At 41.7% G+C, this 27,257-nt stretch overlaps 1 protein-coding gene across 4 annotated transcripts in view; it reads left to right on the top strand.

Moving 5' to 3' along the window:
* DYNC1I1 (dynein cytoplasmic 1 intermediate chain 1) overlaps nt 1–27,257 on the top strand; it is a 334,077-nt gene that overhangs the window by 169,843 nt on the left and 136,977 nt on the right. The gene's annotated exons all lie outside the window — the stretch shown is intronic.

Below are 27,257 nucleotides of genomic sequence, written 5' to 3'. Positions count from 1 at the left end.
TAGCATGGAGCTCTCACCAGTGAGGATTTAAGAGGTTTTCGTTCTTGTTCTAACTACTGCCTGGAACTGTAATTAGCAGGCAAGTGTAAGAGATGGAGATGTAGTTTTTTCAGTTGACATAAATACCCTCCTCTTTTAAAAACCCGCATCCATCCTAACCAAAGTGGACCTGAATAGTGGAAGTCCAAATGGACAGATGTCTTCTATAAATCCACAAACAGTGCACCTGTTCGTTTTCTTTTGGCCTGAGGATTAATAAAGGGCCTTGGACTGGTTTGCCATTAATCTCTCATCTTTCTTTTCTTTTCTTTTCTTTTCTTTTTTCACTAATCTTATCTACAAAATACTTTAACTGGCATGTTAGAAATCCTTGATTTTTAGATGTGCTCACTTTGAATTCTTTCCTTTTTTTCCCCCTTGGCAAATGTTTATCACGCTCCTAGGCAACTTGCTATTTCTTTCATAGAAAGAAGTGTCCCATAAAGGAAATGGGGAAAGTGGTTGCTTAGAAAATGTAAGCGTCCAGTGAGACTTTTATATTTCTAAAACGATGCTTATTAAAAGAGCATTAGGGACATATAATGGTAAACACTTGCCATCCTTAGAATATGAAGATGTTACTCCTCACCCTTTTCAGGCATATTTTGAAAGTTTTGTTTCACTTTGGTTCACTTTGGGGTTTTTTTGGTGTTTGGTTTCATTTGCTTACTTGTTTTTTTCCTGTGAACATGAATGGATTTGCATTAACTTATCCACATCTAATTCTTTTGACCAAAAATATACTTTCATGTGGGAAAATCAATGAAAATGCTTCTTGATGTACCTGTTCAATATGTGCCATTGAGTCTTATATAAATAAGTAGCTTATGTTGCCAGTAAAGAATGATGAACCACGAGTTTCCTTTATTATTGTTCTGTTCTGACATCTGCAACTCTCATAGCAGAGTTTGGCAAAACTGAATTAAGAGTCATGACCAGAGAGTCAACAGGTCAGACTCAGACGAAGAGACAAGTGAAGGATAAAGAAGCAAGGCTTTGGTCAGTTGGGAAGGGTACAAATGCAGCTATACTCATCAAACAGAAGTGAAAATCAGGACCAGTTCAGCCTAGAAACCAAAACAAAAGCAAACTAAAAAAATGGCCAGCAATAAAGACCATAACAATTAACCCAATATAGAATAATCGTGACACAATAAAGGTTCAAATCACCTCTACCTCAGGGTATGTGAAAAATTCATTACCTGTTGCAAAGCGTGACTGTTTCTTCTAGTCTTTCTCTCCCTGAGCTTTGTCTCATAACTCTTCAAAATAAAATGGTCTATGGAGCTAAGAATGAACGGGTTTGAATAAAATAGACCAGTGTTTTTTGGTGACAATGATTATACCTTTTAAAGTTTTCATAACTAGCACTTTACTGTTATCATTATTTTCTGCTCAGTAGACAGCACCAGTTCCAGAAGTTTTGTGATATAATTGAAATTGATTTTTTTTTTTGCTAAGCAGCATATTTGATATTTCTTCAGTGAGGCTCCAGCTCTCCCCCCAGAGCCCGCCCCCAAATCTGTGGTGAAGAAAACATGACTTCGCTCCATCTCATCCTTAACATAGCCTTGGCTTTCCTCTTCACAAAACTCTTAAGGCTTTAAAAGTCATGGACAGTATTTACAAAAGCTAAGATGTGCTATGGGAGAGGCAATGATGCTTATATTTTTACAGTTATGATAAAACATGGGGTGGTCCAACTGAGGATCAATATGGGATAGTTTTCTTTGAATTTGGCTTTTGAAAGTTTGCTTGGAACCTGTGAGGTTTTTTGTGTTTTGTTTTTCTTTTTCCTTTTCCTCACTACCAGTACTTGTCTTTTACAGTTTTAAACAATGCATCCAATATAACCTTTTTATTAGAGGTTAGGTTTAACATATCTTTTCTTATGGCACAGTCCTAAGCTCACGTTTTACCCACTTTTCAAATGCCTCCAGCTCACAGAATGAGAAGGAAATTCTTTCCGTGACATGGCAGTATCACCATCTCTTTTCAAGTAGGAGGACTGCACGCCTACACAGCAGATTTTCTCTGTGTTGTGGCTTCGTGCAGCACAGAGTTGCAGTTCTGAAGGGTTCCTTGTGTACGTGCTTTCATGCTTCTCGCCTTGGAGACTACACCGAGAGGAGGTCAGGAAGGACCCCACCCTGATGCTTTTTTTCTGTGTATGTTTCTCTGTGTTTCTCCACAGCCTCATGGAACGTATTCCTTTCAGTTTCCCTCAGAATCCTTTATGTTTCATTATTTGAAATTGGAAAAAAAAAAAAGCAAATTGACAAACAGGGAGTTGGAATTGGTCACCTATTTGATTCTGAAATGGTGCTCTGTGCTCCAACTGAGTCACTCTGATAATAGAGCGTAAGAATCTTTCTTACTGTTTCCTCCCTCCTTTTCATCTTTCCTTTCATCTCCCATTTCTCTCTTTCCTTGTCTCCTTTCCTCCTTCCCCATTCTAGCTGTTTTAAGGCCAGTTTGCCCCCAGACCGCCCACTTATGTTCTTTTCCTCATGATGGAATCTTTTCATCCTTCTGACTCTCAGATTTGTTCCCAATTGCTGTAAATGCATTTATCACTTCTGACATAAGGTGGTAGATTTTTTTAGCTTATATTTTCCTCCCCTTTGCAACTCCCTTCCTTCACTAATGGCGGAGAGTGACAACCAGTGATTAGAGGAATCTTGAAAATGCCACTGGGAACTCAGCAACGAGAGGTGCCTCATCAAGACGAAGACGTGCATTCAAGCCCGGATCCCTAGATGTCCCCTCCTCCACTCCTTTTATCCCCACTTCACTAGCAAAACCTGAGTAATCTCTTTCTACGTCCTGACCTGGAGGTTCTAGCTGAAAACCTTCCGCAAGCCCAGGGGTACGCACTACCCCACTGAGTGCTTTTATGCTCCTGTCCCCCAAGCAGCCTGTTTTGAAGCAAACACTATGTTATTTCTCTACCAGGGAAAAAAACCTTTTTGTGTAAATGGAGATATAAAATTTGTAGGTGCTACATAATAAGCTTTAAAGAAAAAAACCAACATTTCAGTGTATTTCCACTTTGCAGCCCTATTTCGTCTTTTCCCGTCCTTCCTCCTCGGTCCTTCTTTTAGTCATCATGTTGCCCTTTCTTCATTTTTGGCCTTGCCGAGGTGTGTGGCTGAGTTCAGAGCGCAAGCTTACGAAATGATTGATCACATCATACCTTCAGGGTCTGCTCGTCCAGCAGAGCTCAGTTTGAAGCCTGGCCGCAGAACTGCTCTGGTCTCCACGGGGCAGAATTGTGCTGGTCAAAGCAGCCAATGGCCTTTGTTAAGCACTATCATGAATTAGAGCAGTTGGTCCATGTCTTTACAAGTTCATGCATTCATTCTGCAAACATTTGCCCTTACCATGTGCCTGGCTATTCTAGCTTTGAGAACACTACAGAGAACAAAGCAGACAAGTGTCCCTTCACACAGGTCTTCACATGTTACAATACATTTTCATAATCTCTTGGGCAATGGCAGTTTTTACAAGTGACTCTAACATCTTTTAGAAATAAAATCCCAAAAGTTTTAGTGTCTGTGAGCATTTTGTTCAATTTTATATATCTTTTCTTTTTAAGCAATAAATGCTGCAAAACTAAAGTGAAATACTTTTGTCTCTTTTTATGTTAGTGGAACAGCTTCTTGCAGTATGTGTTTTACTTTCTCTTGTTTCCCCATTGCCTTGCCCCTATCCAAAAAAAAAAAGGCAAAAAAAAAAGAAAGAAAAAGAAAAAAGAAACATGTTTGGATTTTCACCACCTGGTTATGGTTAGTTCTTTATTTTAAAATCGCTTTCAAAACAGATCAGACATTACACTGTTAAAAACAATTTTCACTGTCGGCATTGAATATCATACTGTGCTTGTAGTAATAACTGATAGATATCTAGAATAATCTTCAATAGGACTGAGACTATAAAGAACTGTCAATCACCGAGTTTAACTTTAAACACAGATGATTTGAATTCACGTTAGCAGCGTGAGGAAGCCAAGAAGATGGAATAGTGCTGGTTGGAGAAAAGATGATAGGATTACCTCTGCAGTTTGCCTTTCTTGCTGGTTGTTTGAGCCACTAAATCAAGGCAAAGTTTATGAAAAGCCTGCGGCTGGGGTCTCCAACTCTTTATTCCTGCTGAGATTTTCCTCTTATAAATCTGCCATCAGAAATAAGTGCTTTACTTGTGACTTAATTCTGTGCAAGCACAAACACCTTGGTTCAACACCTCTGCCAGGCGGCCTTGACTGTCTTGAGAGCAGCAGAGATCCCATTAATTTGAGCTGCTGCAAAGAAAAGGGGTTCACATGCTCTCTGGTCACCATTCACTTCTCTGGCAAGAGGGCAAGAGCGCTGTGGATGCGGAAAGAAAACATGAACTCCAAGGCAGTCATAGGGCCAGAACACTGAGGGCTAGAAGGGAGCAGCTGATTTGGGAGGAGGGAGTGGTAGGGCTTCTGGATTCAGATGCGTTATCCTTCTAGAAAGAAGCAGTTCCACTCTTTTCATATTTTTCATGCCACCTCTTTTTAAAAATTGGTCATTTAAAAGTCAGCTACACGTACACGCTGTCCAGACTGGGAGTCACTAGTCACATGAGGCTGTTTAAACTTAAAATAATTAAATACAGTTTCAAATCCAGTTCCTCCATTTGCAGGAACCTCACTCCAAGTGCCCGATAGCCACATGGGGCTCGGGGCTACTGCATTGGACAGCACAGACAGGACATTTCCATCACCATAGAAATCTCTCTTGGCCAGTGCTGGTGTAGATAGTGTTGGTAGAATGTCTCTTGGTCTCTAGCCATTCGACACCTTTACATTGATCAGATACTTAAAAGATATAGGCAGTAAGAGCCGGATGCTAAAATTTAAGCATGTTTCCATCTTGCATGTTCTGATTTTGTATCTTCCTGTTAAAGATTCATGGATAATTACTTTATTTGCTGTCTTAAATGTCTTTGAATATCTATATATCAGTGCCTTGTAACACGTGCTTCCCAGAGGGTCTAGTCCACAAACCGTTAGTTACCAATCTACGGTGAGGGAGGGAGAGAAACTGAGAATATGCATTTAGACATTTTTGTAAGGATTCAGCATTGCTGCGACATCCAGTCATTCATCTTGATTGTATTTTTTTTTTTTTAATTTTTATTTATTTATTTATTTATGGCTGTGTTGGGTCTTCGTTTCTGTGCGAGGGCCTTCTCCAGCTGCGGCAAGTGGGGGCCACTCTTCATCGCGGTGCGCGGGCCTCTCACCATCGTAGCCTCTCCTGCTGCGGAGCACAGGCTCCAGACGCGCAGGCTCAGCAACTGTGGCTCACGGGCCCAGCCGCTCCGCGGCACGCGGGATCTTCCCAGACCAGGGCTCGAACCCGTGTCCCCTGCATTGGCAGGCAGACTCCCAACCACTGCGCCACCAGGGAAGCCCTTGATTGTATTTTATGAAAAGATCGGTCTGCGACAGAATAGAAATTTTTAAAAAAGAAACTGGCCCTTCACCACGCAGAGTTAAGAAGCAAAGATGTATGAAAAGTTTCACCTTTGGAAACACAGTTCACCTAAGAATTTCAGACAGGACTAGCTTAAATGAAAGGAGCAAAAGCTCAATTCAGAGTAAAAAAATATATTAAATATGTAATTATTCGGCATGACTGTGAACATAATCTGTAGTAGTTTTCTCATTCACTCTTCAATGTGTATTAAGGATGTTAGTGCTGAGTGCTCTTTTCTATAAATCTAGCTCCATTTTTTGTATAACCTTCTCTGTCTCAGGGAGCTTAGACCAGAAGAAGGGGAACGGGTGCCTGTTATCGAGAGTAATGTGGTGCTTGTTTATTACACTTGGCCAAGTTGGGAAGATTTGTGCTTTAGCTGATAACAGTCACTACTATTTGAAAAGTATTACAGCATTTGAATTGAAAAAGGAGACACATGACCGTATCTCAGCACAAAGCAGACATTTCTCTGTGATGTGAGCTGATACCTTACAACGAGAGGCTCCTCAGCCTTGTCCTAGTTCCATCCCTGAGTACCTGGTCACATTTCAGTGCACTCAGCAGAAAGACCAGAGTCTACATGGCACATGCATGTTGAGTTGCTAAGTAAATAATATGTAGCATTAAGTGCTTATTTGCTAGCTTCTCTGACTGAACCCTGAGTTCTCCAAGGAAAGGAGCTATATTCAGCCACCTTTGTGTTCCTCAGCTTGCACAGTGGATGCTCAATAAGAGTACACATTTAATTGGCTGTTGGAACTACAAGATGCTATTAAAACACACATAGTAATGAGCAGCTCAGTCATTTAGTTCATTCAACGTGCTACCAAATTACTACCTTGACATTTTCTTCATCTAGTTGTTCTGTAGTCCTGGATGTATTGAGTTTAAGGTCCAGCTAGGTCAGTGACTTATTACATAACCAGAAAAACCCTTATTCTGGGTTATTGCTATTCCTTACCTCTGAAATGATAATATTGGTTTGCATTCGAAATGATATAATGGACAAATGATTGTAAATGCTATGAAACAAGGCTAAAACAATGACTGCATAAAATGTTACTACCAGCAGTTAGGCAGTATTCATTGGACCTTTTTGTAAAACTGTCTAGTGTCAGAGGAAGTTGGGAGTTGCTGCTTAGATTTTCAGAATTGGTGGCAACTTCCTAAAACCTGGTACTTGGAATGTGAATCTCAGAGCAATCTGTTTGCCTCACCCCCACTCCTTTATTTCGTTGATGCACAAAAGTCCCCCTAAAATCAGTACTCTTTCCCAAAAGAATTAATTGTTCAAGCTGTTTATTGTCTGCTGCTGCTTACTCATTGATTCAGGATTTCAGAGTTATTCATTATCCAGAAGCTCCCACTCTCGGGGGCTTGGGTCTTGTCTGGGAGTTCTTGACTGGGGGCCCTATCACCCCGAGGATGGAGGAAGCTGAAACCCTGCAAACATGTGGGTCTTCTCTCTGCCCACTACCTTGCATGAACCGGAGGTGTCAGGATGGGGAAATGACTCTTGTAGCCTGAAGCTTTCATCTGGTTGCAGCAGTCAGGAGCTGGAGGCTCATTTTGAGCAACAAAATGTTTTGCTAATCATGGAATTTACAGGAAAGGACACATATCGGAGTAGGTGCTGAAAGAAGTGAAGTTCTCCATCCTCAAGATCATAGAATTCATCCTTCTGGCCTTGGTCTCTAAGCCACATTCACACCCACATCAAATATCACCATTCATGAGAGCTTCTACTGGGAGAAAGAAGTATAGTCTGAGTGTTATCCAGTTCATCACAATTGCAGATGGATATCTTCAAAGAGTGAGTGGATCTGGATACCATAAACCAGAGTTTTTCAACCTTGACGTTACTGGCATTTTGGATTGATTAAGCCTCTGCTGTGGGGGGCTGTCCTGTGCATTGTAGGATGTTCAGCGGCATCCCTGGCCTCTGTCTACTAGGTTCCAGTAGCAACTGACCCCAGATGTGATAACAACCAAAAACATCTCCAGACATTGCCAAATGTCTCCTGGGCCGTGGGTGGGTGGGTGGGGGGGCCAGTGGGCAAAAACACCCTGACTTGAGAACCACTACCATATGGAGACACTCATAGGATTCCAGATGTGCCGCCATTTCTCAGTAAGAATCAGTAACTTTCTTCTCGGAGTCTCTGGGAAAATGATTAAGGAATGTATACATTATGTCATAACCAAAAAGTTTATATTGTATAAGCACTCACTTGTATGAGACACAGTTGAGTTCTAAACAAAGCAATCGAACTCTTTTCTCTAGACATAAATTTTCTAAGCTGAGCAATGACAATTCTTGCCATATAGAGAACCTGAAGATAAATCGTATTAAAAACACATGAGTAGAAATTAATACGGACGCTGTCCTAAAATGTACCCTAAAAAACTTGTCTGTTAATTCAACATGCAGAAATCTTTATTGAGGATTTACTATGTGCCAGGCATTTGACCAAGCATTGGCAATCGGAGACAAATAAAACATGATTACTCTCCTTTAGGAGTTTAGAGCATAATTGAGGCAGACATAAAATCATCAATTACAAATAATACATGGCTAAGTTGCTCTACACAGGGGAGAAGCAGCTACATCAGGTATCAGGGGAAGCATTCTAGAGGAGGTGAAGTTGAAGCTATGAAGCTATGTTTTGAAGGATGAATAGGAGTTAACTGGAAGAAGAAGTGAACAAGGACACCCCAGGCAGAAGGAGCGATGTGTATGAAGATTCAGACAGATGAAGCCACACAATATGGAGAACTATGAGAGGCTCTGAATGCCTGGGCAAAGGGATCCTGTGGGGCAGGGATGTAAAGTGAAGTGAGAGAGTCCATACCACAACCTGCAGGGCTTTGGGTGCTGAACTGGAAGCCACGGTGGAGATGCGCTGGCAGAATTTTCACAGGGGCAGGACAGGGCCTTTTGGCAGCTCCTTTCAGCAACATTGTAGACCTCAGACCAGCAACAGAGAGTCCAGTTAGGAGGCAGCAGCAGTAATTCAGGAGGAAATGAATAGGGACCGAAATCAAGGCATGGTTAAGGGGGAGGTGGGGGGAGGAGATCTTTTAGAGATTAAGAAGATCAAATCTATCAGCTGATTGGAGATAGGAACTTGGCACAGAAGGGACATTTCTGATGGATCTCAGGCTTCTAGCTGAGGTGGCTGAGTGGCTGGTTCTCAATCCCAAAGATAAGAGAATCCAGGAAGAAGATAGGTTTGGGGGAGAGAACAATGAAACAGCATGATGGGGTGGTTCAAACCTTGAGTTCTGAAATTCAATTCGACCTGGTTTATATCCCATTTCTCTTGTTTACCAATTGCATGAACTTGCTTGGACTCAGCTTCTCTAAGCCTTGGCTTCCTCACATATTAAATGAGGGCTGATAACAGTACTTACTTGGTAGGTTATTATAAGGTTGAGATGAGCTGACCAACAGGAAGAACTATGCCTAGCACTTAGTGAGCGTCCATCAATGTTAGCGACAGTGTGAAGAGTGTCCTTCGGGAGTTATGCAACGCAGCAACCCTGAGTCCAGGCAGCCCAACCTCAATTCAGAGCTTGTGCTCCTAACCATTCTAATATACTGCCTCCTGGGGGCAAGTGCACTTAGATTAAACGGTTGGAATATAGCCTGCACGAGGGGAGTGGTGTGATATAAGGACAGCAAACTAGCAAGGGTTAAATCACAGAAGATTGTATATGCCAAGCTAGGGGGTTTGACCTTTATCCTGTGTGGGGAATGAGGAGATACTGGGATTTTAAGCAGGGAGATGATATGTCCCAGTATTCATGTCCCAATAATCACTTCAGCAACAGTCTGGAAGGGCTGAACTAACATCATAGGAAAGGGGTGGTAGAAAAGTTCCCACCGGCCTTCTTTATTCTAGTTTCCCTCTTAAGTGTATTGAAAACTCAGTTTGTCAACTTGATTGGCCTGCTTCGATGTAAAGGGGAAGTAAAACAGTGATAGCAACTTGAGGTGTTCCAAGCATATCAGCATGAAATATCCTTTTTCTTCGTTGTTCCCTACAGCTGCAGATAATGTGGGTCCAGAAGGTTTCACTTTGCCTTAAAAAGGCACTGCAAAGGAGGGAAGGACGTGCCTTTGCAAATGGATAGGAGTGGCCAAGCCCGTGGGACCACAGTAGGCTCTGATCCAGCTACAAAACTCTGTTCGGCACCGTCTAGACCTGTTCGAGTGATTTGGTCCAATTAGCCTGTCCCAAAAAGAATCTTCGAATTTTAATGGTGCATAGTTGTGCTAGCAGACTGCCCTCTTCCAGGCATGGGCCCTAGGAGTGAGGGTTGGATGGCCCGCAGTGGCTTGGCCAGAAGTCACAGGGTGCTTTGATGACTTTGCATAATTTAATGACTTCATTCAGAAAGAGAAATTTGGATTAGAGAAATGGAATAAATAAACGAGGTAGTAACCATCTTGACAGGTGAAGCTTGCTGAGGGCATGTCAGATAATCCGCTGCTGAAACACATTTCTCCTTCAAATCTAATTGGAACTGGGGCTTTTCTTTGTCTCTGGGACAGTCTTGCTGCCACAACATGAGGTGTGGGGAGAGCAATGGGGAGAGAGCCAGCAGATCTGTATTCTAATCCAAGCTTGGCCATTAGCTGGCTGTGTGAACTTAGGGAGAATTCAACTATATGGATGGCAATAGCTCATCCATTAGGTGAAAAGACTACACTAGATCATTAGGAGGGAGGAGAAGGAGGAGAAGGAGAAGGAGGGGGAAAAGGAAGAGGAAGAAAAGAAGAAATTTCTACTTACCTGTTTTTTTATCTAATTCTCTGAGCATCGTGCTATGTGGTTTACACACACCGTCCTTAAATCTCACAATACTTCCATAGCTGTCTTTATGGATCTTTTCAGCTGTATGATTTTATGAGTCTGAGTTTATGTGAAAGCTCTAGGAATAAAACGAAATGGCAGAAGATGGAGACAAACTTTTCCTGTGTAATAGGAGGTGGTATTTTAAAACCTTGAGGCTGCCTCAACAATGACCGAGGACAGGAGTAGGGATTGGCATGTGTGGTGGAAAAATCGATTTCACTGGAATACTATGATCGAATCGTGGTGGTCATGGTTTTGGTTCTTTCTCCCTGGTTGGTCCACCTGATGACTGCATTACAGCTAGGGCTGAAGCGGTAGCATGTCCAGTACATGGCTACCATACATTAGTTATTTTAAATTTGTTTCCCTGTTCTCTCTGCTCCATCAAAACTCAAGGCCTTAGCCTAGCTTCCAAGCTATCTATCACATATCTTCCAGCCTTGCCACCATTCTTGTCCCTTGCTCCCTTCTCACATGGTTTTTCTTCCCTTACCCTTGAATGTGTGCTCATTATCTCCTGACTTTACACCCTCCTTCATCATGTACCTAGCCTGATTTAACACACAAGTAAGGAGTCCCTTTATGGGTGAAGCATTAGACAGAGAGCTGGGAGTACAGAGAGAACTTAATTTAACGCTCCCATGTTTATGTACCCTTAAAGATGGAAGTATAGGGTGCAGTGGGAGCCCAGAACACCTAACCTAAGTAATATAGATGCTAACACCCTTTCCCTTGCCCATCATACTCTTACCTGTCCTTTAAAGCCAAGATCATGCCTGCAGTAAGCACCGACTCCACCTAAATGCTTAATGATCCATAGCTAACATGTGCTGTCTGTCTAGTGTCAACAAGACTTAGAGCCTTGGTAACTTGAACCCTTATTTTGTATTCTGTTATTTGAACTGTGCTCACTGCTTTACACTCCTCATCCCCCAATTCCACCACAACCCAACAATAACTGTCCCTGTGGCTCTTTCCAGCCCTTTGTTTCTATGATGAGCCCTAACTGGAATGTCTCCCTTCTTTTTTCTGTTTCATAACCTTCTTCCTACCTCGCATATTTTTGTGGCTGGGTGGGCCATTGGACATCGAGAAGCTGTAATTATTACTACAATTACCCTACCTTAATAACTAACACCTAATGGCCCTTTACCACTGACAAAACATCTCTATCTCCATTATATCATTGTTCCACATGACAACTTTGTTATATAAGTAGCACAGAAATGAGCATCCCTGCCTTACAGATGAGAAAATAAATCTTCAAGGAACTAACCTATCTTTCACATATCGTATAACAAATGGTCATGAATAAGACCATGTTTTCCCTATGCTATCTCTGGGGAAAATATGAAGGTAATTTACCTGCTGCAAAATTTCTGATGGGAAAATTGTTCTCTTGAGTCATGACACTGCTAAGTCCCCAGGGATCCTTAAAAAGCCTCTTTTGACATGAGTTAAAGCAATGTGAATTCACAATGCTTCTTCTCAACAGAGCTGTGAGAATCAAATAGCAAATGTGTGTGACTCTACTTATCCTGGTATTTATCCTGGTATTTAAGGTTTTTCCATTACTTCCTCTACTGAACTTCCTGCCATTGTGCCCATCTTTCCATTGTTCTGTACTCATACATGCTCTTTCTTCTTCTTGGAATGATACTCTGCATTCCCATCTCTATATCCTTGTGAAGACCTCACCACTCCTCAAGACCCAGCTCAAATTAAACTCCTTGAAAAATCTGCTTCCCTTTCGTCTCTCCCTGCCCATACTCTCCTTTGAGAAGTTGACTTTACCCCCGTGGAATTCCCAGAGCAGATCTCCAAGCATTCTGTCTTCTGATATAGATATTTACATACAGTGGCCATTTCCCTGCCGAAATGCCAGACCCTTGAGTTCAAGCATCTCTCTTGTTTAATTTCTGTGGCCCCATAAGATGGAGCTTATGCCTTGCACATGGTAGCTTCTCAAGAACATGTGTCCAATTGTAATGAATAGAAGCATTATTATTAAAGGGGGCAATTTAGGTTGGATGAGGACACCCAGATGAAACTGAAATAGCTGAGAACAGGCAAAAAAATTCAGGACTGCACGTCCTAAACACTAGACTATTTTTCCATTCTGGATAGGACAATAATGGTCATTATTTTTGTTGTCACACTTTCAATCTCACACTCACATTGAGCCTTTGAAGTGAAATCTCTCCTAGTACCACTGAGGTGGTTCTTCTGTTTGAAGGGATATTCAGTAGAAAGTTATGAAGTCTCTGGTGAAGTGCTGCTCAGTTCATTCTCGAGAGATTCAGATTCTTTTGACCAACTTGATGTTTCAACAGCTTGAAAAATGAAGGAATGAACCATGTCTGTCTAGACTGACCAGAAAGTAAAAACAAGGGGCACTTTGAAATCTGTGAATCTGACCACAACTGAGAGTTGTACTTAGTCCAAGTAACTGGAAAAATCAGTTTCTTGGATTAGACAAATGCCTCCCTTAAGACTCTCAAACTGCTAGCTTTCTTCTTTCATAATTAATAGAAAATTATTACATTGACAGACAAGGGACTTCGTATTTGAGCCAATGGGAAAACTTGACGTTGAAACCAGGGGAAATAATTTAGCCTCAAATAGAGTTGTTAATGCCAGGATAAAAGCAAACAAATGTGCTAATGATCTTCCCTGAGAATTGGGCTGTGATGAATTTTGATGTATTTCCAGATGGAAAATATATCAGTTCTCTCGGGGGTGGGGGTGGGACACCAGAATGAGAAAATGCTGAAATGGAAGTCAGCAAAGAGCACTCGGAAGATCCCGTTTTCATCTTCTAGAGAATGAAAGTGCTAAAGAGACAGAAAATTCTCATTTCAAGGAACCAGATCTGTGGGGTTGTAAGCATCCACGACAAGGTCGGGGAAGGGGGCGTCCCTGATTTCCATAACAGGGACTGCCATCACTCTGTGGGCTTAAGGAATTATATGTGTGTTGGTTTCAAGATGCAGCGCTGCCTTGCTGTCCTTCTGTGCATTCAGTCATCTTATGGTCCAACACATATTTATTGCCACCTACCACCTACCCAGCTATTTTCTAGGTGCTTTGGATAGAGCAAAGAAGAGACACAGTCACTGACATTGTAGAATTTCCATTCTAAGTAGCAGGAGACAGACAATAAATACATACATAAATAAATGTATTAAATCAGATAGTTATGAGCGCTATGAAGTTTTTTAAAACTTAGGATAAGGAGAAAACAAGTGCCGTGTGCCAGTACAGAATGGGCTGAGGCATGTTGCTATATTATGTAGGTTGCTTAGGAAAGCCCTCACAGTCGATGTGACATTTGAACAGGGACTCTAAGAAAATCATGAGAAAGACATGTGAATATTTGGATAAAGAGTATTGCAGGTAGAGGGGACAGCGAATATAAAAGCTATGAGATACGAGAGTTCTTGGCAAGATCAAGAAAAGCTAGAAAGCTAGCTCAGTTGAAGCAGGGTTGGCAAAGGGCAGAGTAACCCATTTAGTAAGAGATGGAGCAGGGCACATCCTGTAGGCATAGTCTCATACTGGAGGAAACAAGATTGTTCAAATAGACCTCCCTGCAGTAGGTGGGAACACTTCGGAATCTACACGTGGATTGTGAAGCAATCCACTCACTGTGCTAAAACAATACTGAAACTGGGATAGGCAAGAGAAGCTGGGGTCTGTGTGAATGAATATGGGTGGCAACTTTTTTTTTCAACTGTGCTCCAAAACTGCTTTGCCACTTCCACGACCTTTCCTCTCCACTGGCTATGCTTATTCTTACCTCCAAACCCATTGAGACATCTCCATCCTTCACAGCTTAGTCCAAGCAACTGGGACAGTGTGGACACAGTTGAAACAGAATGGAATTTGGTACCTCAATAACTTGGGTTAAAAAATCTGCCTTTATAATTTAGTAGCTCTCTGACTTTCCAAAACTTATTTAACCTCTTTGAGTCTCAGTTTCCTCATCAATCATAATAAAATGTTCTTTAAGTGTCTTGAGCCATTAAAGAATCATCATTAACCAAGGAGGGCAGTTTGTAATCAGTAGATGAGAAAACTGAGGCACAAGGGGTTAAGTAAGTAGTCCAAGGTTACTACTAAATGGTAGGATCAGGATTTGAACTTGAGCAGCATGGCAGCAGGACTCATGCATTTAACCCTATGCTACCTTGCAGGCTAGTCTGCATGCTAAAAGAGATCATGAAGAGAAACAGAGAGTACCTACAAAGTAGGTAGTCCGTAGTTACTAGTTCCTGACCATTCATACTTTTTTGGTTGCCAGTGATAGAGAAACCAACCCGAAATTACTTAAGCCGAAAGAATGTTTGTTGGCTCTTAATGAATATAAATCTAGGCCCTAGATTCTAGGGACATGCTGGCTTCAGCTACTGGTCAATTTAGGTTTCAAACTGTTACCACTCTCCATCTCTTGGCCGTGCTTTATTTATTTATTTATTTATCTATCTATCTATCTATCTATCTATCTATCTATCTATCTATCTATTTATCTATCTGCGCTACACAGCTTGCGGGATCTTAGTTCCCCGACCAGGAATCGAACCCGTGTCCCCTGCAGTGGAAGCACAGAGTCTTAACCACTGGACCGCCAGGGAAGTCCCCATGCTTTATTTATTCATTCTTTTCAAGTTCCATATGGGGAGCCAGGACAGCTTTGGTTCCATTGTTAGTATGACACCCAATCCAACGGAGGAGAGGAATCCACTTCCCTGATGGTTAGAGTAACCACGTGTTCTGTTTTGGCGAGAACAGTCACACAGTGCAGTATAACAGAGGAGTCCACTTCCTTGTGGTAGGGGTGACCACACATCCTGGATTGCCCAGACTGTCCTCGTTTATACCTGCCAGTCCTGCTTAAATAGTAATTGTACCTCCATTCCCTCTGAGAAGTATGCCAATTTGGACAGTAGATGTTATGGTCACTCTACTGATAGTCCAAAGAGAAATACTGAGATTTAGTCTCATTGGTCACTGCCTCAGATACCAAGTGTTCCCCTAAATCTTAAGAAGGATTTGCTTAGCTGAGAGTGGGGAGGGATGGGTCCATCAAAGAAGAATAGAGAGACTGTTAGTCAAAGATGTGACTTGGTGGATTCTGGGTGGTCAAAGCCACAATATGCGTTACAGTTCCCTTTTCTTCCTTTATACTGTTTGGTATGATTTAGCAGCAAGTTAAGGAAGTTTGGGAGTTGGAAAACATGAGTTTGAATCTTGACTCTATTCTTCCTGTAGCTCTAACCTTGTTGATCATCTTCTTTTCTAAGCCTCATATATAGAGAGAACTGACTATGTCTGCCTCAGTGAGTTGTTAGGAGTATTCAATAGGCTAATGGAATAAAACCTTTACCACAAAGCTTGGCATATATGATTCAGTGAATTGTTCACTGTTGTTTTTCCATGATGCCTAGAACAGATCTGAGCATACATTAGGTGATGAGCAAATACCTAGGGACCAGTGATGAGGACACCAAACAAAGTACAGGACCACGGGCCTCACAGTGAGTGTAGGGAGTCTCAGGGTAAGTTTAGAGAAGAGTTGCAGGCAATGATGATGAGACCTAGTGATCAAGGAAAGGAGCCTTAGAATGTGAAATTGAGTGAAGAGATTTGTGATCCAGCTGAAACACTGGAGAAACCACTGAGAAAATGTGCTTTTTAGAACACTGGGGAAATGACATTATTAACATTTAAAACAGCCAAGAATATTTACTTAACACCCATATTGGGGCAAATAAATATGAATAATTAATGCATCCTAATCCCAAGAAACTCAGAATTTTGGACAGAGAAGAAAGCTCAGAAATGTACAGGGATGTGCTTTGCTTAAAATAAATACATATACATAAAGTAGAGCATGATAAATGTCATACTTTTAAACATGATAGTTCTTTGATTGGATATAGAAAGTGGTTAAGACAGACTCAAGTGCTATGAAGGGTTAAATGAGGAAGAAATCCCTTCCAACAAGGGTGAACAGGAGAGATTTGGGGAGCTGGGGGTTGTTAGAATAAGATCTTGAAGTGTAGATGGATTTTACATGCGGGGAAGATACAAAGGTATTCAAGGCCTTGACTATTCCAAGCAAAATCCTGCCCTTGTGCTTTTGTTTCCTCTACCTAGAATGCTTTCTCCAGCTATCCATATAGCTTGATCCCTGAGTTCCTTGAGTCTTTTTTTCAAATGCCGCCTCTCAGTAAGGACTTCCTGCTACCTATGTAAAATTGTGATACCCACCACCTCCCTGTGTTGCTTTTCTCTTTAGCGCTTGCAACTCTCTAACCTACTGTAGACTTTACTGGTTTATCTTGCCAATTTTCTGTCTCCACCACTAGAATGCAAGTGCCATGAAGACAGGAAGTTTTGTCTGTTTTGTTCACTGCTCTAATTCCAGCACCTGGAAGAGTGCTTGACACATATTAGGTGCTCATGTTTTGTAAAAGGAACGGAGGGAAAGAGTCTGCCTGAGGGAGCGACATGAACCAAAGGACAGATAGAATGTGGTAGTTTGAGCAGCGATCACAGTGTCAGTGTCAGCTGACTGGAGTGTGTGTACTGACAGGGGTGAGAGGGGATTAACATGGTAGAGGCAGTTCAGCAGGAAACACATGTTGGAGTCAGACCCTGGAAGACTTGAAGACTAGGCCAAGGAATCCAGCTTTTATTCTGCATGTCATGGGAACTATCAAGGGCTTTCACTGGGAAATTTATATGAGCAGAGTTCTGTTTTAAGAGCATTAATCTGACAGTGTAGATTGTCATACACTGTCAAGGGTAGGCATAGAGAGCAGCTGGAGGTAAGAATGCTAGCTAGGAGACCTGTCAGTAAGCCACATAAACGACCATGGTGCCTTTACCAAAGAGAAGGAGGGAGAAAAATGGAGAGGACAGAGGCAGTTGTGCAAGTGAAGGGGATACAAAGAGGTAGAATTAACAAGGTTTGATTCTCTTGTTCACAAAAAGAATGCAGAAACAGACTCACATAGAGAAGAGACTTGTGGTTGGGAGGGCGGGAGGGGGAGGGATGGACTGGGAGATTGGGGTTAGTAGATGCGAATTATTACGTATAGAATGATGGACAACAGGGTCCTATTGTGTAGCACAGGGAACCATATTCAATGTCCTGGGATAAACTATGATGGAAAAGAATATGAAAAAGAATGTGTGTGTGTGTGTGTGTGTATGTATAACTGAGTCACTTAGAGAACATGTAATAGTGGGATGACCTCTATGTGCGGTGGTGGATGTGATGACTGCTTTGACATTAAATGTCAGAGTCGACAGGCTTAACGATGAGAGGTACCATGTTTTCCTTACGAACAATTTCTTTACAAGCAAAATAACGTTTCTAAATGGTTTCTACTTATTTTACTCTGTTTTTACTAGCTAGCATAACACAGTAACCATTTTAGTACCTGGAGTCCTTGAGATTTACTTTTTTCTGGGACATATCTATAGTTGCTGCTGCAAGTTAGGCATGATGACATCTCTGTCCCTGTGACCCCAGTTTTCTTTTTCACAAGCCATGCTCCCACTGAGAGGAAGTGCAAAATTGCACATCTGAAGAAGTGATAGAGGAAACAAAGAGAAGGGTATGGGATTGTCCAAAATCAAAAGTAGGCAGCAAAAGGGACTTAAGTCTGGAAAAGAAAGCTAGGAGTCCCTTGTCCCTTTCCAAGCAGACAAGAATTGCATTTTCTAGTGTTTTGAATTATTGCCCAGAATGTCTGTGTGTGTGTGTGTGTGTGTGTGTGTGTGTATGCCTCTATACAAATAAAGCTAGATATAGAATAGATATAGAGCCTGTGCCCTGTACAAGTCAAGGAGGCCCTATTAACATAGAGTACAATGGGAGTGCTCTTTCTGGAGTTGTGCAATGATGGTTCTGCTTCCAAGGATGCAGAACAGAGGACTGATTTGAGGAGTGGCTTGGCTGTTTCGAAATCTCCCTCCCAGCTCCTGCACCATTAGAGATTAATTTATTGGGGTTACCATTCTCTAATCCATTAGTATGAATTAGTTCATTCAACTGATCACGGCTGAAGGCTCCATGACTTCCTGAGAAAGCTTAGGAGATGGGGACCTGAAAAATATAAAAGAATAAAGAGAGGAAAGATGCGGGGAGTGGTTTCTGGCAACAAACTTGGCCTATTTCATACACAGGTGAGCTAAGGACTGTTCTGCTCTGGGCAATGCTGGAGAATTAATTGAAGTCAGCTAGTGATTGGCCTTAAATGTTGAGATGCTCTAGGAAATAGGGAGCCATTGATGGTTTTTAAGGAGGAAAATTTATGGAAATAGAGATCAATCACATCTTCCCATCCCCAAACATCAAATGCTGAAGTTATCCATGGGCTCCTGCCTGAACATCTCTAGAAGGGCATTCCCTTCCTGGTCTCTGTCCTTCCACGCAAGCTGACTAACCCACATCAACTCAATTCAGCACATATTTACTGCACACACATTATATATCAGCACAGTTACAAGTTTCAGAAGCAGCTGCTAAAAAGTGCTATTCTGTGGCTTCCTCCTTGTTTTGAATATTTTCTTTCATTTCCTCCCATTTGCAATGCCTTGTGTGACATTCCATCAGGAAGTAAACTTTCCAAGTACTGTCACGTTAGAGCCTTAGGAGGGAACTGATGTGGCCTAGAGTGTTAACAGGAGTGCTGTGTACGATGAGAAATGTATGTTTTCTTTACTCTGGCCAGATTTTTCTAGACCAGAAAGTGAAGGTTTTTTTAAATATTAGCATGTAGTATATTTAACAAAGTGCTTACTGAAAATCCCACAAAATATGTCTTTGCCGCATATTTTTAAAGTACAGAGGCGCTCACCTTGGTTTGTGTAAGCATTCAGTGGTGCATGCTATACTTTATTTTGGCCGCCGTGATACGTGTCGGGAGGGTGCCTCTCTTTGGACTCCTGGTGAAATTGGCAAACTGTACATGAAGCTGGTCCAAGGATAAGGTGACTTGAGTGAGTTCTGAACGGGAGCCCTCACTGTCTGCTGTACAAACACATGTCTACATTCACAGTCCGATTCATCACGCCTACTGGCAACTGAACCATGCTAAGCCAAGTTCTCATCATCTGTTTCTTGGGTTATGGCTGTAGCTTACCTTCTAACTGTCCCCCTCATTCCAGGCTCTCCCACTCCCCTCCAGCCTCCATATTCTTAAACAAAATCAGACCTCGTCTCTTGAATTTTTAAAAGCCTCCAGTTTCTCTGCAGGGCTGGATGGCAGCAATAATTTTCATCAAAGGTCAGACCGCCCCTTAGCTGTATTAGAATATACATAAAGAGCTGGCTGGGAAGGAGATAAGTGAGGTTTCAAAAGTCATATTTAGCATCTCCAGTGCCTTGAATTCCTTTTGAAAATTTAAATAATATTTATGGATTAAATGAGATGTATGTTTATTAAAAAGGGGGATACCGATCTCCAGAAAGACGTCCAAACTTGTTCTGTCATTCAAGGTCCTACATGGTGTGGTTCACACTACCTTTCCAGAGCAATCACCCATCTTGCTATTGCTAGTGTTCGTACTTGACGTTGATGATACTAACAAGCGTAGGTCTTTGAGGGACTTTTTGTCTGGTTCTGTAGATAAATGTAAAACCTAGTTTCAAGTGGTCTTGGCTGTGTTATCATAGAGATAAAACAGGGAACAGTGGAAGGGGTCAATGTGTGGAACAGTGGAAGGGGTCAACAAATCTGTTTGGGAGGAAGTGTTAAAGCTCCAGAGACGCATCACAAAGAGTTAGTAATAATCACCTCCTGGACATTGGAGGGAAGACCAAGACAGGCAGAAAAAAATAATGCGCATTGCCTTTGAGGCAGGTACCTACTGGGATTTTGGGTGATTGTGCATTGTCCAAAATGCAAACTGAGGTAGAAGAGACAAGAAGTTATGGGGTTTTATACTGAAATTTATAGGAAACTACAGAATTTTTTTTGGTGGAGAGAGGATAAACAGATGTATTTTTTAAATAAAAATGAAACTACTAGAAATACAGAGCAAGACTGGTAGTAGTAGAAAGAACAGTCAAAAGGCTATCGTAATACTCCAGGAGAGAGATGGCAATGGCCTGGGTGAGGGCAGTGCAGAAAAGACAGAGGTGGATTTAAGACAGATTTTGGAGGAGGAATTGAAAGGACTTAGAGACCCCGTAAGCTCTTATGGAAAAGATGAATTAAAGGTGGTACTGTGATATCCAACTGTGAACCCGTGTGTAAGGTGGTACCGTTAGGTGGGATGGAGAATGTAGTCAAAGGAGCAGATCTCAGCGGAAGGTGGGAGTTCTGCTTTGAACATGTCGAGTGTGAGGTGCCTTGGGGGACATTCATGTTGGAATGTACAATACAGAATCTGGAGCCTAGAAGGGGTATCTTGGCAGGAGACATCCATTTGTGGGTGATGATGGAAGACAAATGTAAATATTATCCAGAGTGGCATTTGATATGAGAAAAGATGAAGCCGAAGACAGAACTGCAAAGAATATCTTCATTAAGGTGAATTATTTTTTAAATCGAAAATAAATTTTAATTTGAGAGATTAACTCTGTTTTTCTATAGAAAAATTTAAAATATGTTGTAAAAAGACTCCCTATCTGAAATAGCCATACATAGACTTATATAAAAGTGACTAGGGCATTTGCTCTTAAGTTAAGGGCAATACATCTAAAACACAAAAAACAAAAAAAGAGCTTTTGTTATCTCGCCAAGTCTGTTCACCAACAGTAGCACAGTAGTAAGTTTGATTTAGAATTGACTCTGTGTTCTTGCCATCCCTTTTATCTTTTGGAAGCTAGTGTTCTATTCATTTCTAAGCCACTAATTATTTTATCAGTTTCAACATTCACAATTTTTCCCATTAGAATTGATGTATGGTATAGTTTAATTAGCAGTAATCAGTTTTCTTAGTGGTACATAAAGTAATTGTGTATCTTACAGTCTTTGGCCTGTTCGATTCGAAGTCATATGGTAATTGCTTTGTTCTTGCCCCTTTCGAGAAGGATGGAGTGAAATGGCCCACTCTGCTCCCTGCTTTCCTTCTCCCCCTGACCTGACTTAGCGGTCCTCCGTGAGGCCACAGGCCCCTTGTGAAAAGCCAGGAGCAGGGTGTCAAGGGCTCAGGCCAGGCACTCAAACCCTCTTATCCCGGGGTTTTGCAGGCCCTGAGAGAGCCGGGGAAAACAAGAACCCACTGACCTCATAAAACCCAAGCCCTTCTCTTCACAGAGGGCCGCCCCATGTCACTCGGGATTCTGGTTGCAAGCAGCAGGCACCGAGTCCAATGGGATTTATTGGAAGGAAATCTGGTGCTGACACCACCTCTAGTGAGATTTATTGGAAGGAAATCTGGTACTCACAGAATCAACAGGAGGCAGAAGGAACATGTTTGGAAAAGGGCAAGACCAAGGGAACCCAGACCCTGGGGCTCTGGAGTAGTCTGGCCAGGATGTCAGACACCGCTGCATGTTGCCCCTCGTTAATCCTAGCTGTCCCCTCAGCTTTGCCTCCTGGCTCCAGAGACAAAGCCCCTGTTACGAGCAAAGCCCCTGTTAGGACAGTGCCCAGATCCTGCCTGTGTCCTGGTCACCAGGAAATGGAGAGCAGGAAAATGTCTCCCCGGGGCGTCAGGAGAATAAAGTAGGGTCCAGCAAGGTGCCAATACAACAGTAGTGCAAGGGGAATCCCGCCCCCCCAGACAGAAAGGGGTTTTGATGTTGTATTGCCAACAGTGACGAACGGTCCCCTGCACTTCCTTTCCAAAGACTCAAATTTGTGAGGCCATCAGAGCAGCCCAACACTCAGAGGACTGTGGCGTATTCAAATTGGTGACATTGACTTCATTCTCATCCACCAACTGCTGGAGGAAACTAACCTTTTGGGAGCTCATATAAGGAGTGAGGCCTTGTGCTAAGTGTGTTATGTGTAATTGCTGCCAAACATGCAATTACTTGTGTTTAGACCTTGAGAAAATCTTAAGGAAGGAAGACAGTGATGAGCAAATTTTTTTCTAACTAGAGAGAAAGAAGGCAACAACGGCAGACGGTAGAATTTGGGTGCTAAATAAAATAATTTCTAAAAGATGCTATTGTTTGAAATTAGGCCCTTGGGCTAACAGGCAATTAACTTCTGCCAGTAGTTTAGTTTCTCTTGTGTACCTGGTACAGGAAACTGTACATGGGTGGTAATTTTTTCCCCGCCAATCTCAGAGGAAATGTAACCGGGTATAAACTAGTAGCACAACTCATATAGCAGTAGTCTGTAGCGGTTCTACATAAATCCTTTTCTTTAAAGTTATTTAACTGTTCTGAAAATGGTTTCAACAGAAGTAATTCCAATTGCACCAGAAAGGAAACCAGAGTCTTAAAGAAAAATATACTCTCTTTGCTGAGCAAGGCAAACATATCAGTATGCAGAGAAACAAACCAGTCTCTTGTGTTTTATTTCCTTAACAAATCCACTGAAACACTCACTTTCTGTCTTTAAAAGGATGATAGACAAAGAATTCTGTGGCCACTAAAAATTAATGCCTACAACTGGTTTGTAACTACTTTAAAAAGGCAGGTACTGTTTTTTAAATTTATTTCTCTTTTATTCACAGTATCTCATTATGGGACTTTGCACATATTATAAGAACTCATTTAAGAACTCATTGAAAACATACTCTCTGGGGAAGTATTTTCTATTTAAAGAATTAGATAACCTGCTATTTCCCCACCTACTTCAAAAAATAAACTAACACACTTCTATCACAATCTAGCCCTTTTTATAGCCAGGCCCTTATAGAATAATATATTTCCTAAAAGCTCTAAGTGGCACTGTCTGTCATGACGTTGCTTTTGATTCTTCCAGGATTTTTTAAAAATAAATTTATTTATTTATTTTTTATTTATTTTTGGCTGTGTTGGGTCTTCGTTTCTGTGCGAGGGCTTTCCCCAGTTGCGGCGAGCGGGGGCCATTCTTCATCGCGGTGCGCGGGCCTCTCACCATTGCGGCCTCTCTTGTTGCGGAGCACAGGCTCCAGACGCGCAGGCTCAGTAGTTGTGGCTCACAGGGCTAGTTGCTCCGCGGCATGTGGGATCCTCCCAGACCAGGGCTCGAACCTGTGTCCCCTGCATCGGCAGGCAGATTCTCAACCACTGCGCCACCAGGGAAGCCCTCCAGGATTTTTTAAAACAAAAATCCTTATAGCTGCGAAAGGTGAGAACTTGATACTATTTAAAGCTGACTAGCCAAAGTCATTTGGTGAAACTGACTTCGTTTTAAGAACTAAAAAATGTGAATGTACAAACTAGGTGGTTCTAATAAAAGCACAATTGTTTTCCATAGTCAAAGGAGCTGATAATAAAGTAATTTAGACCTTGACCTATTCCACCCTTTGGGTCTATGGAGTGAGATGGACGAATCTATTTGTTGTTAGTTTTACTTCCCCATGATCTTCCCGTGGCTCACGCCTTAACTCCTTGAAGTTTTTGCTCAGTGTGGCCCTTCCTGACCACTCTATTTAAAATTTCACCTCTTCCTCCCCTTATCAGCATGCCAAATGTCCCTTTTCAGCTTTCTCTGTCCCCATCCCACTTACCTGACACAGTGTATGTTTTGTTTATTTATTTGTTTGCAGTTTCTCTCCCCTAACTCGTGGACGCTCTGTGACATGAGCACAGAATTTGTTTTTTTGTCTGTCTTGTTCCCTGTCCTGTGCCTGGCACCTGGCGCATAGTAAGTGCTCAGTAAATATTTTCTGACATACAAGCTAAGGCAACATTTGTTTGACGGTTCCTCTGTATGGATGTTTGCAACTCTGCTGGTGGTTTAAAAAGCAATTTCACATCAACACTTTTGCTTATTCTCACAATAAATTTGTGTTTTAAGACCGGGTTATTATCCCAATTCAGCAGATGAGGAAAAAGGCCTCAGAGAGTTTCTACGAACCATGTAAAGTCAGGGGCTGGCAAGTGGTAGACTCCAGCCTTGAACTCAGACCAATTACTTCCCTTGAAATGCTGCTCCCACCCAAGCTGCGAATCCGTCTGGCTGAAGGAATACAGCAATGCTTTGTAGTAAATGTTGTGGGTCAGGTCTCAGGAGAGTGTATTCCACAAAGTAAATAAGAATAGAGTGTGGATGTAGCATATATAGTTTTGATAAATAAAGCAACCCATCTGTTTAGCTCTCAAGGGTGTGAAACCTAACTTCTCCTCAGCTGAGTGTTACATGCGCTGACCTCCGGGAATTGGGAGAGCGAACCATGCGATGTCCACCTCTGAGAGCCTCCACACACCCCTCCTTACCCTGCACCTGAGCAGCGCACCTGCTGTGCTTCAGGCTTTTCTCCACGGCATTTCTATTTCATGACAGCTGCGGGTAGGGACGTAGTGTGCGTAATGGTTAAAGATCAGGTCAGATCAAAACATGCAGAACCAGACAAAACTTGAAGCTCAACATGGTTGGGAGTTTCTTTGGGGGAAATTACTCTGTCTCCTCATCTATAAAATTAGGTTGGTAGTACCAAGTTCGGATAAATAAATTAGATGATACAAGTAAAGCATTCATCACTGCTTTAGTTGTTATTATTATATATCTCATTATCTCTTCTACTAGATTATAAGATCATAGAAGGTAAGGCACGCTACTGGCTTTATTAGTTTGCTAGGGCTGCCATAACAATGTCCTATAAACTGGGCAGTTTAAACTGTAGAAATTGAACGTCTCACAGTTCTGGAAGCTAGAATTCCAAGATCAAGATGTTGGCAGGGTTGGTTCCTTCTGAGGGCTATGAGGAAGAATCTGTTCTGTGTCTCTGGTGGTTTACTGGCAAGCCTTGGTACTTCTCAGGTTGTAGAAGCATCCCCCAGTCTTCGCCTTCATCTTCAATGGCATTCTCCATGCATGTGAATCTGTGTTTAAATCTCCCCTTTTTATAAAGACACTAGTCGTGCTGGACTTGGTGCCCGCACTACTCCAGCATGCCCTCATCTTAACTAACTATATCTGCAATGACACTATTTCCAAATAAGGTCACATTCTGAGGTACTGGGGGTTAGGATTTCAACATAGAAATTTGGGGAGGGGGACACAGTTCAACCCATAAAGTGGGCTTTGGCACCTTTGCATTTGTTGTATTTACTTGTATTTAGTAAGTGCCAAGGAACGGCTGCTGAATCCATTGGATTTAAATACTTGTCTCTAGAAGGTTCAGAGATGGAGCTACTTCCCAGCAGATTAGTGGCCTTTTGAAAATTGCCTCTCCATCCAAGGTTTACCAGAAGAGGAAACTTCCCTCCCGCTAGTGCGTCACTGGGCTTTGTGTTAGGTCTTTGGGTCAGGAAGATACATCATGTCGAGGTGAATATTTTGTTCAGGACCTTCCAAGCTGGTTTTTAATGGGCAGATAGCAGTAATATCTTTATATATAAAGATTTAGATGTGTTATTTATAATTTAACATGTTAAAGGTCTATTTGTCTAAAGATCTGGGTAACAGTGTACTTTTCAAAATTTTAAGTGCACATTTTTGTCTCACAGGTATGTGTTAGTAATAATGTGTTAGTAATAACTGTGTTAATGTGTTAATAATAAATGACAGTTTTCCTCAAAAGTGTTTTACATTCTTTCCAATATGTGTTTAGTGTGATTATAAAGTAATGATGTTGGTTCCACAATCTACACACATGCATATAGATTACTGTATTTCAGTATCTAAACTGCAGTACTATACTTTACATATCCATATTTTTTAAATGGATATTCCTTCTGCAAATCACTTGCTTAATATAATCAAGAACTTTTAGAGTTGCTTTTCAGGCTATACATATTTGTTTGGGCATTTAAATATGCATATATAATGCATTCTCTAAGTGGTTAGAGCTGAAATTTTGAGTTACTGTAAATCTCAGGATTTATTGTGATGGAAATGGGACTCTCCATAGAGCTTTGGATCTTATAGAACGTCTGTAAATATCAATATCTGTTGAATGAATGAATATATGAATGAATGATGGGGGTGGAGGAAGTGAAGTCATTTCTTTTAAACTCCATTTGAGCCAATGAAATCAATATAATACTTGAGCGAAGGTATATATTTAAAAACCTTGGAAGCAAGTTTTAATTTTTTATACTGTTTTATTCCTGTAAGTTGGATTTTCTTGTGACACTTTGTCTTGCCCCTCTATCCTCTACACCGTGACTGATGATTTCAAGCACTCTGCACTGAAAGGGACCTCCAGGAAAGGCAGTTTGGGAAGAGAGAGAGAGTGGGAGCACATTTGTGTAGGGCAGGAAGGGCACTGTAACATCTGGCGGTGGTGGTCGACTGGTACCGTTTGTTAGTGCTCATTAAATTCACATTAATGCATGAACTGCTCTGAATGTGTAAATGCCATTTCAGGTTGGTTGCATTCTCCCAGGCCAATGGCAATGACTTTTGGGGCCCTACCCCAGGTTGTTTACTTGCCAATGGCATTTGACCTGGGGTCAGACCTGTATTTAACCCTTTCCTGTAGGTCAAAACCAAATTAATTTGGTGAGAATGAAATTGGAAATGAGTCGTCTGTACAGCAGGTGTCCCCTGTGGAGAATGTGCTACAGGTGGAAACATTTTAAGATCTGTTCCTGGCCCATCTCCGAAGAAGCTTCAGAGGTCAGAGAGGCAATTCCAAGACATCCCATGTGGTGAGGGCCTGGAGATGGATGTAGCAGGTGCCGACTCGGGGCGGTTTTCTCAGAAGCATTGGGGACTTTCAAAGAGGCCCTTTTTGGAGATAATGTATTCATATATTCATGAACGTATATCTC

Source organism: Balaenoptera physalus (genome assembly GCF_965194825.1).
Source record: "Balaenoptera physalus genome assembly, chromosome: 8".
Classification (NCBI taxonomy): Eukaryota; Metazoa; Chordata; class Mammalia; order Artiodactyla; family Balaenopteridae; genus Balaenoptera; species Balaenoptera physalus.
Note: the sequence above shows the minus strand (reverse complement) of the source record. Positions and strands in the feature narration are given on the sequence as shown.